This window comes from Pleurodeles waltl, chromosome 4_2 (assembly GCF_031143425.1).
Source record: "Pleurodeles waltl isolate 20211129_DDA chromosome 4_2, aPleWal1.hap1.20221129, whole genome shotgun sequence".
Taxonomy (NCBI): Eukaryota; Metazoa; Chordata; class Amphibia; order Caudata; family Salamandridae; genus Pleurodeles; species Pleurodeles waltl.
Genome location: NC_090443.1, coordinates 888,522,200 through 888,531,231, shown reverse-complemented (window position 1 = coordinate 888,531,231; position 9,032 = coordinate 888,522,200).

Genomic DNA, 9,032 nt, shown 5'->3' with positions numbered 1-9,032 from the left:
TCTTGCGAGGAGGACCTGAGAGTTCGCTATGCGCCACTGATTGGCAGCTTGTGACGCTACCTTCTTTCCTGCTGCAGCAAACTTTTTATTCTCCTTATCTGGAGGTGGTGCATCTCCAGATGACTGCGAGTTGGCTCTCTTCCTCGCTGCACTGACCACTACCGAGTCTGGGGGCAGCTGCTGGGTGATGAATCCTGGGTCTGACAGCAGTGGTTTGTATTTCTTTTCCACTCTTGGTATTATGGGTCTTCCCTTCACGGGCTCCTGAAAAATCTGTTGGGCATGTTTAAGCATGCCTGGGAGCATGGGCAGACTTTGGTAAGAAGCATGCGTTGAGACAAGGTACTAAAGAGAAAGTCGTCCTATAATAGTTCGGTGTGCATGCTCACATTGTGGAAAGCCTTCGCGCGCGACCGGGTTCTCGTTGTTGCCACGAGATAGACGCAAAGAATTAGCAACTTTCTCCCTGCCTACAAGATTTATAGATGTACACATAGGCGGCAACCTTTTTCTCGACTGAGGTTTTTTTCCCGGCGCCAAGTTTGGTCCTGTTAAGAGGCAATCCCCCCAGGCCAGTTGATTAAACTTTGCCACAAAGTGGCTTTTCAAAAGTAGATGAGGCTAACTTCAAGTAGCTCTCTCTCAAACGAATTAAAGAGACGGTATTGCCCTTCTCCAGTCCTGATGAGGCCCTGGCTGACGAGGCCGAAACACGTTGACATATCTCCTGCAAGTTTGTGGGCTTGCAAATTAATGTACTATAATTAAGAGACTTGATATGCACCATACAGTACCTGTGGAAAGAAATATATAGGTTTTTGACAGCTAAGTGCAGCAAAGGCCCACAATCATAGCATTGTTAGTGGATTACAACTTTAATCTCATGTTAGTGACCACAATGTAAAGAAAATATGTGGGGCATAACCCTCCTCCGCTTTTTACACCGTCAATTCTCAGGGATTTAATCATTTGTGATAACTATATGTGTTGTTATGTATATTTTTATGTTATGTATATATTATGTATGTATGTATATAATGTGGTGAAGGAAGGTTTACTGAATAACCACAGCTGACCCTTTTTTTAGAATATTTGAAATAAACAAGGGAAAGAAATTGACCCAAAAGACCAGGATTGAGCACTGCTCTATTGAATTAATTAGTGTATCTGTCCCTACATGCCGTTCTTTTGTGTTTATGCACATTGTGGAAAGCAGCAGCCCTAGCCAAGACCTGTGTTTAGGAGGTGCTATCTTCGGGTGGAGAGGGTTTAGAAGGATAGCACTCCGGGCTACTGTCCGACACAGGGTCATCATAAAGATCCCATGGGTCTGTATCTTGTTGTGACTGCACAGTGTGTGTAGGTGACTGTGTAGTGGGTGTGTTTTAAGAGGAGAAACAGTTCTTTGAGGAGAATGTGCTGGGGAAAACTGGTGTGGCGGAGATTGTTCTCTGGGCACTTTAGCCTTTGGCTGCTTAGTGTCTGAATGTCCTTGGAAAGCAAGTTTCCTTTTAAATTTGAGAGGGGGTGCTGTTTGGATTTTCCCAGTATCCTTGTGGATCTGTATCCTTGCTTGTGTCTCATCAAACTCCTCCATTTGGTGAAGTTCCTCCTTGAATCTGTGTCTTTCTTTCATTTGTTTTGAAAGTCCATGTTTCTCAGTATATGAGGCTTTTTTTGGCACCGAAATGCCCATGCTGATAGTAGGCCTTGGTTCCGAAAGACTCTTTTGAGGTTTCGACTCGACAAGTCAATGTCGAGTTTTCTCGGGCACGGTGTCTCAGCTCGAGTCCGAAGACTTCGGCACGGATGTGGCCTTTTTCAGTGCCGAAGGTGTTACTTGGTCACCGCTTGATTTCTTGTGGGTTGAGCCATGGCCTTCCCGCAGTGGCGTCCCCAAGGCCTTTTGTTTTGTCTTGGACTGCCTCTGGGCTTGGGTCGGGGCAGGCATACTCATGTGCTGGCCTGCTGTGGGTGGTCGGTCTGCGTCGGAGTCATCCGAATCGGAACCTTGGATGGAGATGTCCATCTCTTCTTCCTCGACGTCGAGGTGCTCGGTACTCTTTGACACCATTTGCAGTAGTCTCACCCTTCGATCCATCAAGGTCTTCTTCGAACGGAAGGACCTGCAGGCCTCTCAAGTATCCTCTCGGTGGTCCGGTGACAAACACAGATTACAGACCCAGTGTTGATCTGTGTAGGGATACTTGCCGTGGCACCGAGGGCAGAATCTGAACGGGGTTCGGTCCATGAGGCTTCGACGCTTCTTGTGGTTGGGCCGACCAGGCCCCGGATGCCCCGAAGGGCAACCAAAAGTGTGTTGCGCCAGTGCCGAGGTGTCGATGGAAGCTAGTTTGCGATCGAAACAATACCGACGCTTTTTCGGTGATTACTGAATTTTTCTAAATCGAATAACTGGAGCGAAGAGGAACACGTCCAAACCCGATGGCGGAAAGAAAACAATCTAAGATGGAGTCGATGCCCATGCGTAATGGAGCCGAAAGGGAGGAGTCAGTCGGTCCCGTGACTCGAAAAGACTTCTTCGAAGAAAAACAACTTGTAACACTCCGAGCCCAACACTAGATGGCAGGAACAGTGCACAGCATTTGTATCTGCAGCTACACATGCCATCGAACATATATATATATGTGTGTATATTATTATTCTATGCTTAACATGTTTATAGGTCATTGCATAGTCCCCTAGATAAATTGTTAAATTAGATACTTATGAATCTCTGTATTACTTGTATCTATCACAATGAGCAAATGTTATATTAACTATTTATCTGCAAGCATTTCACTATTAGAATACTCAGGAAAGATTAAAAATGTTAGAAAAGTACACAAATTAAATTAACTTCAAATATTGCCAATCTTAAAAGTCTGTGTTTATATAATACAACTTTAAATCTCAAAATATTATATCCATCATTATATACCTTACAGTATATTCCCTTACTATGTATTTGCATATCTATTTATTACTTTAGTCCTAGTGTACAAGAGAAAAAAAATACCCTCGTAAGCTTTACTCTGTCTCATCACCCTATCCCTCTATCATTCTATCCTCCATCCCCACTCTCTGACTCAACCCAAACCCATTGTACTGCTTTAATCTCCCAAATAAAACCCTACCTAAGCTCACCCCAATCCTTAGTTTACTACTATGATCTCCCAAACAACCCTACTAAATTCTCCTCTTTTATCACACACCTTTGACTCATCTAAAAGCCCCTTCGACTACTATGATTTCTCTAACCCCTTTCTACAGACTCTTTCCTACTGCATCTATCCTTTACTCATCACAAACCTCACCCTATTACTATAAACTCCCTTCTGGATTCTTCCCTCCTCTATCCCTCCATTACTCTATTTAGACCAACTGACAAACTCACATATCCTACGCTCAAATTAACTCATACTAATACTGTACTCATATTTACCTTACTACTCCACCCCTAATTCTTTTGGGTTCCGGAGTAGCGTGCTACTCACCAAAAAGCACTTTGATGCCTTGTCAGGGGTAGTAAGTGCTATATGCACACAATTACAATTCCAGTGGGCATGTGTCACAAGCAGGATGCAGGAGGCCGGCAGGCCCAGCAACCTCAGAGTCAGTGTCACCGATACCCAGGATAGAGGCTGAAACATTAGTATTATAGACTGAATATCCTGGACTCCCCGTTCTGGAGGATACGCTTGAAACTGCACTGTACATAGAACAGCTCCAATGAAAAAGAAGCATCTGAGAAGGGGTCTGGTGTGACTTCAGCATGTTTATAGTGAATCCCAGCAAGTGCAGGAGGTCCACCGTAGTCTGGACATGGTAGTCGTGTGCCTGGGACGACCCCGCTTTCTACAGCCAGTCCTCAAGAAAGGGGAAGACTGGCACCCTTGATCTCTGCAAATGAGCTGCAACTAACGCCATCAACTTAGTGAACATCCAAGGAGCACTGGTAAGGTCAAAGTGGAGCATGGTAAACTGAAAGTTCTTGTGACCTACCATCAACTCTTGATAGTGTCTGTGGGCAGGTAGGACAGGGACGTGTAAGTATGCATCCTGCAAGTCAATGCTACCATCCAGTGTTGTGGGTCCTGGGCGGACAGGACTTGAGCGAGTGAGAAGTTTCTGAATTTCTCCTTTGTCAGAAAGAAATTGAAAGGGCGCAGGTCTAGGATAGGACAAAGGCCTTTGTCCTTGTGGGCACCAGAAAGTAGCGGGGAATAGTAACCACAACCTGCTTCTGTTGCTGGCACCCTCTCTATGGCTTCCTTGGCCAAGAGAGACACCACTTCCTGGGAGAGTAAGGAAAGATTGTCCTCCATCAACCTGTCACAAATTGGTGGCATGTGTGGAAGGGTGGTCATGAAGGAGAAGGAGTAGCCCCTTCAGACAATCTGGAGAACTGAACGGCCGGATGTTATCAACCTCCAGTGGTGCAGGTCATGGCGTATCCTGCCTCCCACTGGGTGGCCATGATGGTAAGAGGGTAAACTAAAAAGGTTTGGAGGCTTGGCTACTGGTGGAGCGAGCAGTGGACTGTCCTAACCTCTTGCTGCCTGATCCATAGGGTCTGTGGGTTACGAGTCCTCGGCCCCCCAGGGGCTGGAAAGCGTGTGTGCCCTGGTGGCTGGGTAGGTAGAGACGTGTCTGGAAACCCCCTCAGTGGCCACCAAAGGAGCGAAAGGCAGACTGGGGTAGGTGAGGGGCCATGGAAACGGCCAAGGACCTGACTGTAGCTCTGCTACACTTGAAGAGCTCTAGCACTGAGTCTGTCTTTTCTCCGAAGAGACAGAAGCCTTCGAAGGCCATGTCCATGAGCGAAGCCTGGACCTCCCCCGAAAGCCAGTCATCCTCAGCCAGGCATAGTGCTGTAAGTCAACCGACGAAGAAACCGTCCTGCCCAGCGAGTCGGTTGTGTTCAGCCCACATTGAATTGTGAACTTTGTTGCGTCTCTCCAGTCAGCAATAGTTCGGGAGAGTATGGCCCAAGCCTCCTCCTGGGCTAAAGGCAGCACCTGGGCAACTGAATCCCAGAGTGAATGGGCATGCATTGTTCACTGATCGCAGAGCCAGGCTGGTGGAAGAAAACATTTTGCCCAAGGTGTCCAGTCTTTTGGATTTCCTATCTGTTGGGATGGTAGGGAATGTGGCAGGATTTACTCAGGAAGTGGAAGCTTGGACCACCAAGCTCTCTGGGGTGGAGTGCTGTTTGAGGAAATTGGGGACACCTGAAGGAGTGTGTGTGTGTGTGGGGGGGGGGGGGTGATGACAGCTGGCATTTGTCCTATTCACAGGGCTTGGACCAGGCCCCAAGTAGGATGTCCATGAGGGCATCGTTAAACAGGGGAAGTGGTTCAGATGGGGTGACTCCTGGTTGGAGGACCTCTGTCAATTCGTTTGTCTTGACAGCCACGGAGGGAAGTTGAAGGTTCAGGAACGCAACCCCCCCTCCTCACCACTATAGCTAATGAGGCTCCCTCCTCCATAGCCATGCTAGGAGGCGAGACCAAGCCAGTATTCTGAGGAGGTGTCTAGACCACTTGCGTCTGCCAAATCCTCACACCAGGTGTCCTCATTCGGGTCTAGAGGCTGATATTAACAAGGGTCCCGTGGCCCCTTCCAATCTTCCCCGAATCCTAGCCCAGTGGAAAAGGGCTCAGGCTTGTACATGGGAGACAAGGCTCCAGTCTGAGTCGGAGTCAGCGTTGGACTATGCGCATCCGGCTCCGTGTCAGTCAGGGATAAGAATGGGGATAATGGCAGAGGTACTAGGAGCATCAGCAGTGGGGCCCGCACTGGGGAAGATCGAGGTGGCTCGACCACCACTGGTCTGGATCTGCCTGTGGATCCAATAGGCCTAGCTGGCACTGAGAGGGAAACCACTGGTGGAAGACCAGTTGGGGCCCCTCCTGAACACACAGGGCCCTAAGGCGCTCCAGCAGGCACAGGCCACCCAAATATGAGGTGCATGGCCTCATTAAATTTGCAAAGCTGAGAGGGGGTTGTTCCGGCTCCTGGAAATTCAGGGAGGTGCAAAGATGGCCCAGACATAGGCTCAACAGCGGAGCCAGGCCTTAAGTTACGATTGTCCCTCTCCTCAGATGATTCTGATGGATGGGAAAAAGTCGAAGACCTCTTGGACTTCTCGCTTTCTTGTGGGACTTACCCAAATGGTATGACTTCGATGCAGACCGATCCCAGGACCTTCCTCTTGACTTGGATCGAGACCGCCACGGCACTGAGTGGCAAGGAGCTTGAGGGATCAGTCCCTAATAGCCTTGTGGTGCACGGCGCGAGAATCAATGCAGATCTTGGCACTGCAGTCACTCCCAAGGCACCAGAGACCGACAAGGTACGGGTCCATCAGTGACATTTGAATCCAGTCTTTCTCGTGGATATCCATGCCACACCGGGAGACAAGTTTCAAAAAAGCTTTGACAACAGTCAAAAAAATGGCAGAGGTTAGCTCTTTGCAGATCTGCACTGACTGGTGCAGAAAGAAAAGAATGCAATCAGTGCGCTGGGGTGGTGCCTATATAGGCATTGCACATGTCACTTCCATAGCGGACAATGCCAGGAGGAGCCATACAACATTACCTATTGGTGCGCAGGGCTACTACTCATGAAATATTTCCTGATCCAGCCTGATGCCTGGGATAATTCAAAGGTAAGGAACCGGTGGTAAGAAGTCTCTATCAGATATGTGGTTTTTGGATGTCCATTATATAAACATTTTAAGATGTGGCTTTAAGTACTACTACTTTTTAAAGCGGGTTACTGATCTGCAATAGGAAACATGTATATTTAAAAATGTATTGTAATTTACATACTGCTAACGATTGGGTGCAAAATATTGCAACTAGGTTGTATAGGAAATTTACAATGCAAAAATATAAATTGTTCTAACTGTTAAATGTAATATGAAGTAGTACATATTTATTAAAACTGATTACAGTCAATAAAATACCATTGTTCACATTAAGGATATGCTGAGATGTCCCGATGTTGCTTAAGTCAGGCAGTAATGGCCTCTCTGCTTAAGTAGTTTTCCATGGCCTGGCTTATGGCATTTACCCTACCTTGAGCTAGAAAGGGATTTGTTAGACTGGAGTCCAGAATCACCCCTATGAACCAAATCCACTTGGAAGGAAGCAAGGTGACTTTGGGGTAGTTAATGGAGAACTCAACATCATAGAGGGACTTGAGCCACAAGGTAAGATCGGATGGTGCCTTTTCCTTTGACGTTGCTCTGAAGAGGCAGTGGTATTGATGCAATAAGAAACGGACCTTCTCTTGTCACAGAAATACTGTCTGTATCTTGGTGAAATCAGAGGGCAGCATTTAGACTCAATGGCACTGCCCTTTACCAGAAGGGATAGTTTCCCACTGTATACCATAGGCATTGGCCGTGACTCTTAATAGCTGTGAGCCAGTATTTGAACAGTGGCAGGAAATGGGTAATAAAGGTCTAAGATCAATAGAATTCATCTCCCTGTTTTTATTAAAAGTAGTGCGAGTAATATCCCTGCAACCTTCTTGGGGGAATGGCTGTTCTGACTGCTTCTAAAAAGAGGAATCTTCCTACCTACTTCTGATGTTCTTGGAATGAGAACTGGGGCACAGGTAGCCGGGTAGGAAGCCATCATGGCAGCTATAAAACAGTTGTTCTTCATCATCAATTGGACCCATATCATTGGGTATCAATGGGATAGTTTTCCTTGCCTGACTAAATTGGAGTGGTGTTTTGGAGATAGTGCCCAAGAAGGAGACTGGTCCACAAGAAATTCACTGGGCCTGTTTGGCTTTGAGAAATTTTGGGGGAATGGGATAGTTCTTCTCTTCAAGCATCTTCTCTTCACAAGCTGTCTCCCTGAAGAAGAGAAGGCAGTGGTTGGCGAGTTGGCATGAGAGCACTCCAAAGACTTAAATAAATTCCTGTCAAATGGAATGGTTGAGTACTTTGTTGCTGAAATCCAGTTTCAGATGCCAGAATTTTAACCACAGCTGCAGATGTAAGGCCACAAAGTCAGACTGGAGGATATGGCTGTAGCAGCCATAATGATGAGGCCCCTGAACATCAACATCTTCTGTTCTGAGGGCATGAAAAACTTGTAGAAATGTGTATACGAGACATGAGCGATAAACAGAAATCAGTACAAAAAACACTGATTTTTCTCATCCCTCATTCCAAAGACAGAAACTGAAATCTGTATGGAATCGTACACCCGGTAATTACTGCACCTAGCTGTACTAGTAATTACTGTGTGCAGGATTTCCTATCCATTTACCAACTATCTCGACAAAACTAGACTGTTGTTGGGGGGCCAAGTACTTGTTGCCCAACGGTGGCAGGCTCAGAGAAAGACTTTCTCATAAATCTGCTGAGTCTGCTTGAAAATGTGAGGTTCTCTGGTGAGGTCTGGCCTCAGTGGCTGAGCTATTGCAGACACAAAGTCGCAGATGACATTCTAACCTGACAGGGGCCTTAATCAACGCAGCATCTAAATCCTTGGACAGAAAGGTATGGTAGTCACTGGTTGGGTTCAGATCCTCATTGTCACTGGTCACTCGGGGATGATGAGCAGTTCTCCAGATTAATCATCTGGTAGGCGACAGCACTTGGCCTGGCATTGATGGCTGGGTCAAGGGACTGGGCTGGTCCACTGTACCAAGTACACTGTATGCTGCACCAGAGCTAAAGGGAGCTACACCAGGAGCAGGCTGTGTGCTCTGCTTCCCAACAGCCACCCATACAGTGCAGGATCCTGACTTATGTGCAGGACAAAGTATGAGCCAGGAGACATGCCTATGATATGAGAATGGCGCTGTTACAAACACTGGGTACAGGTGAAACTGAACTTAGCCCCCATGTAGGTCTCCAGAGCAGATAAGTTCAACTTCTTCGAGCAACAGACCTGCAGTGTCATGCACAAGAGAGACTGACCTGAGCATTTGGTGGAACTGCAGCTTGGAGCATCAATGTCCACACAAGGGGTTTGGTTTGACCCAAAGGTACATCAAAGTCT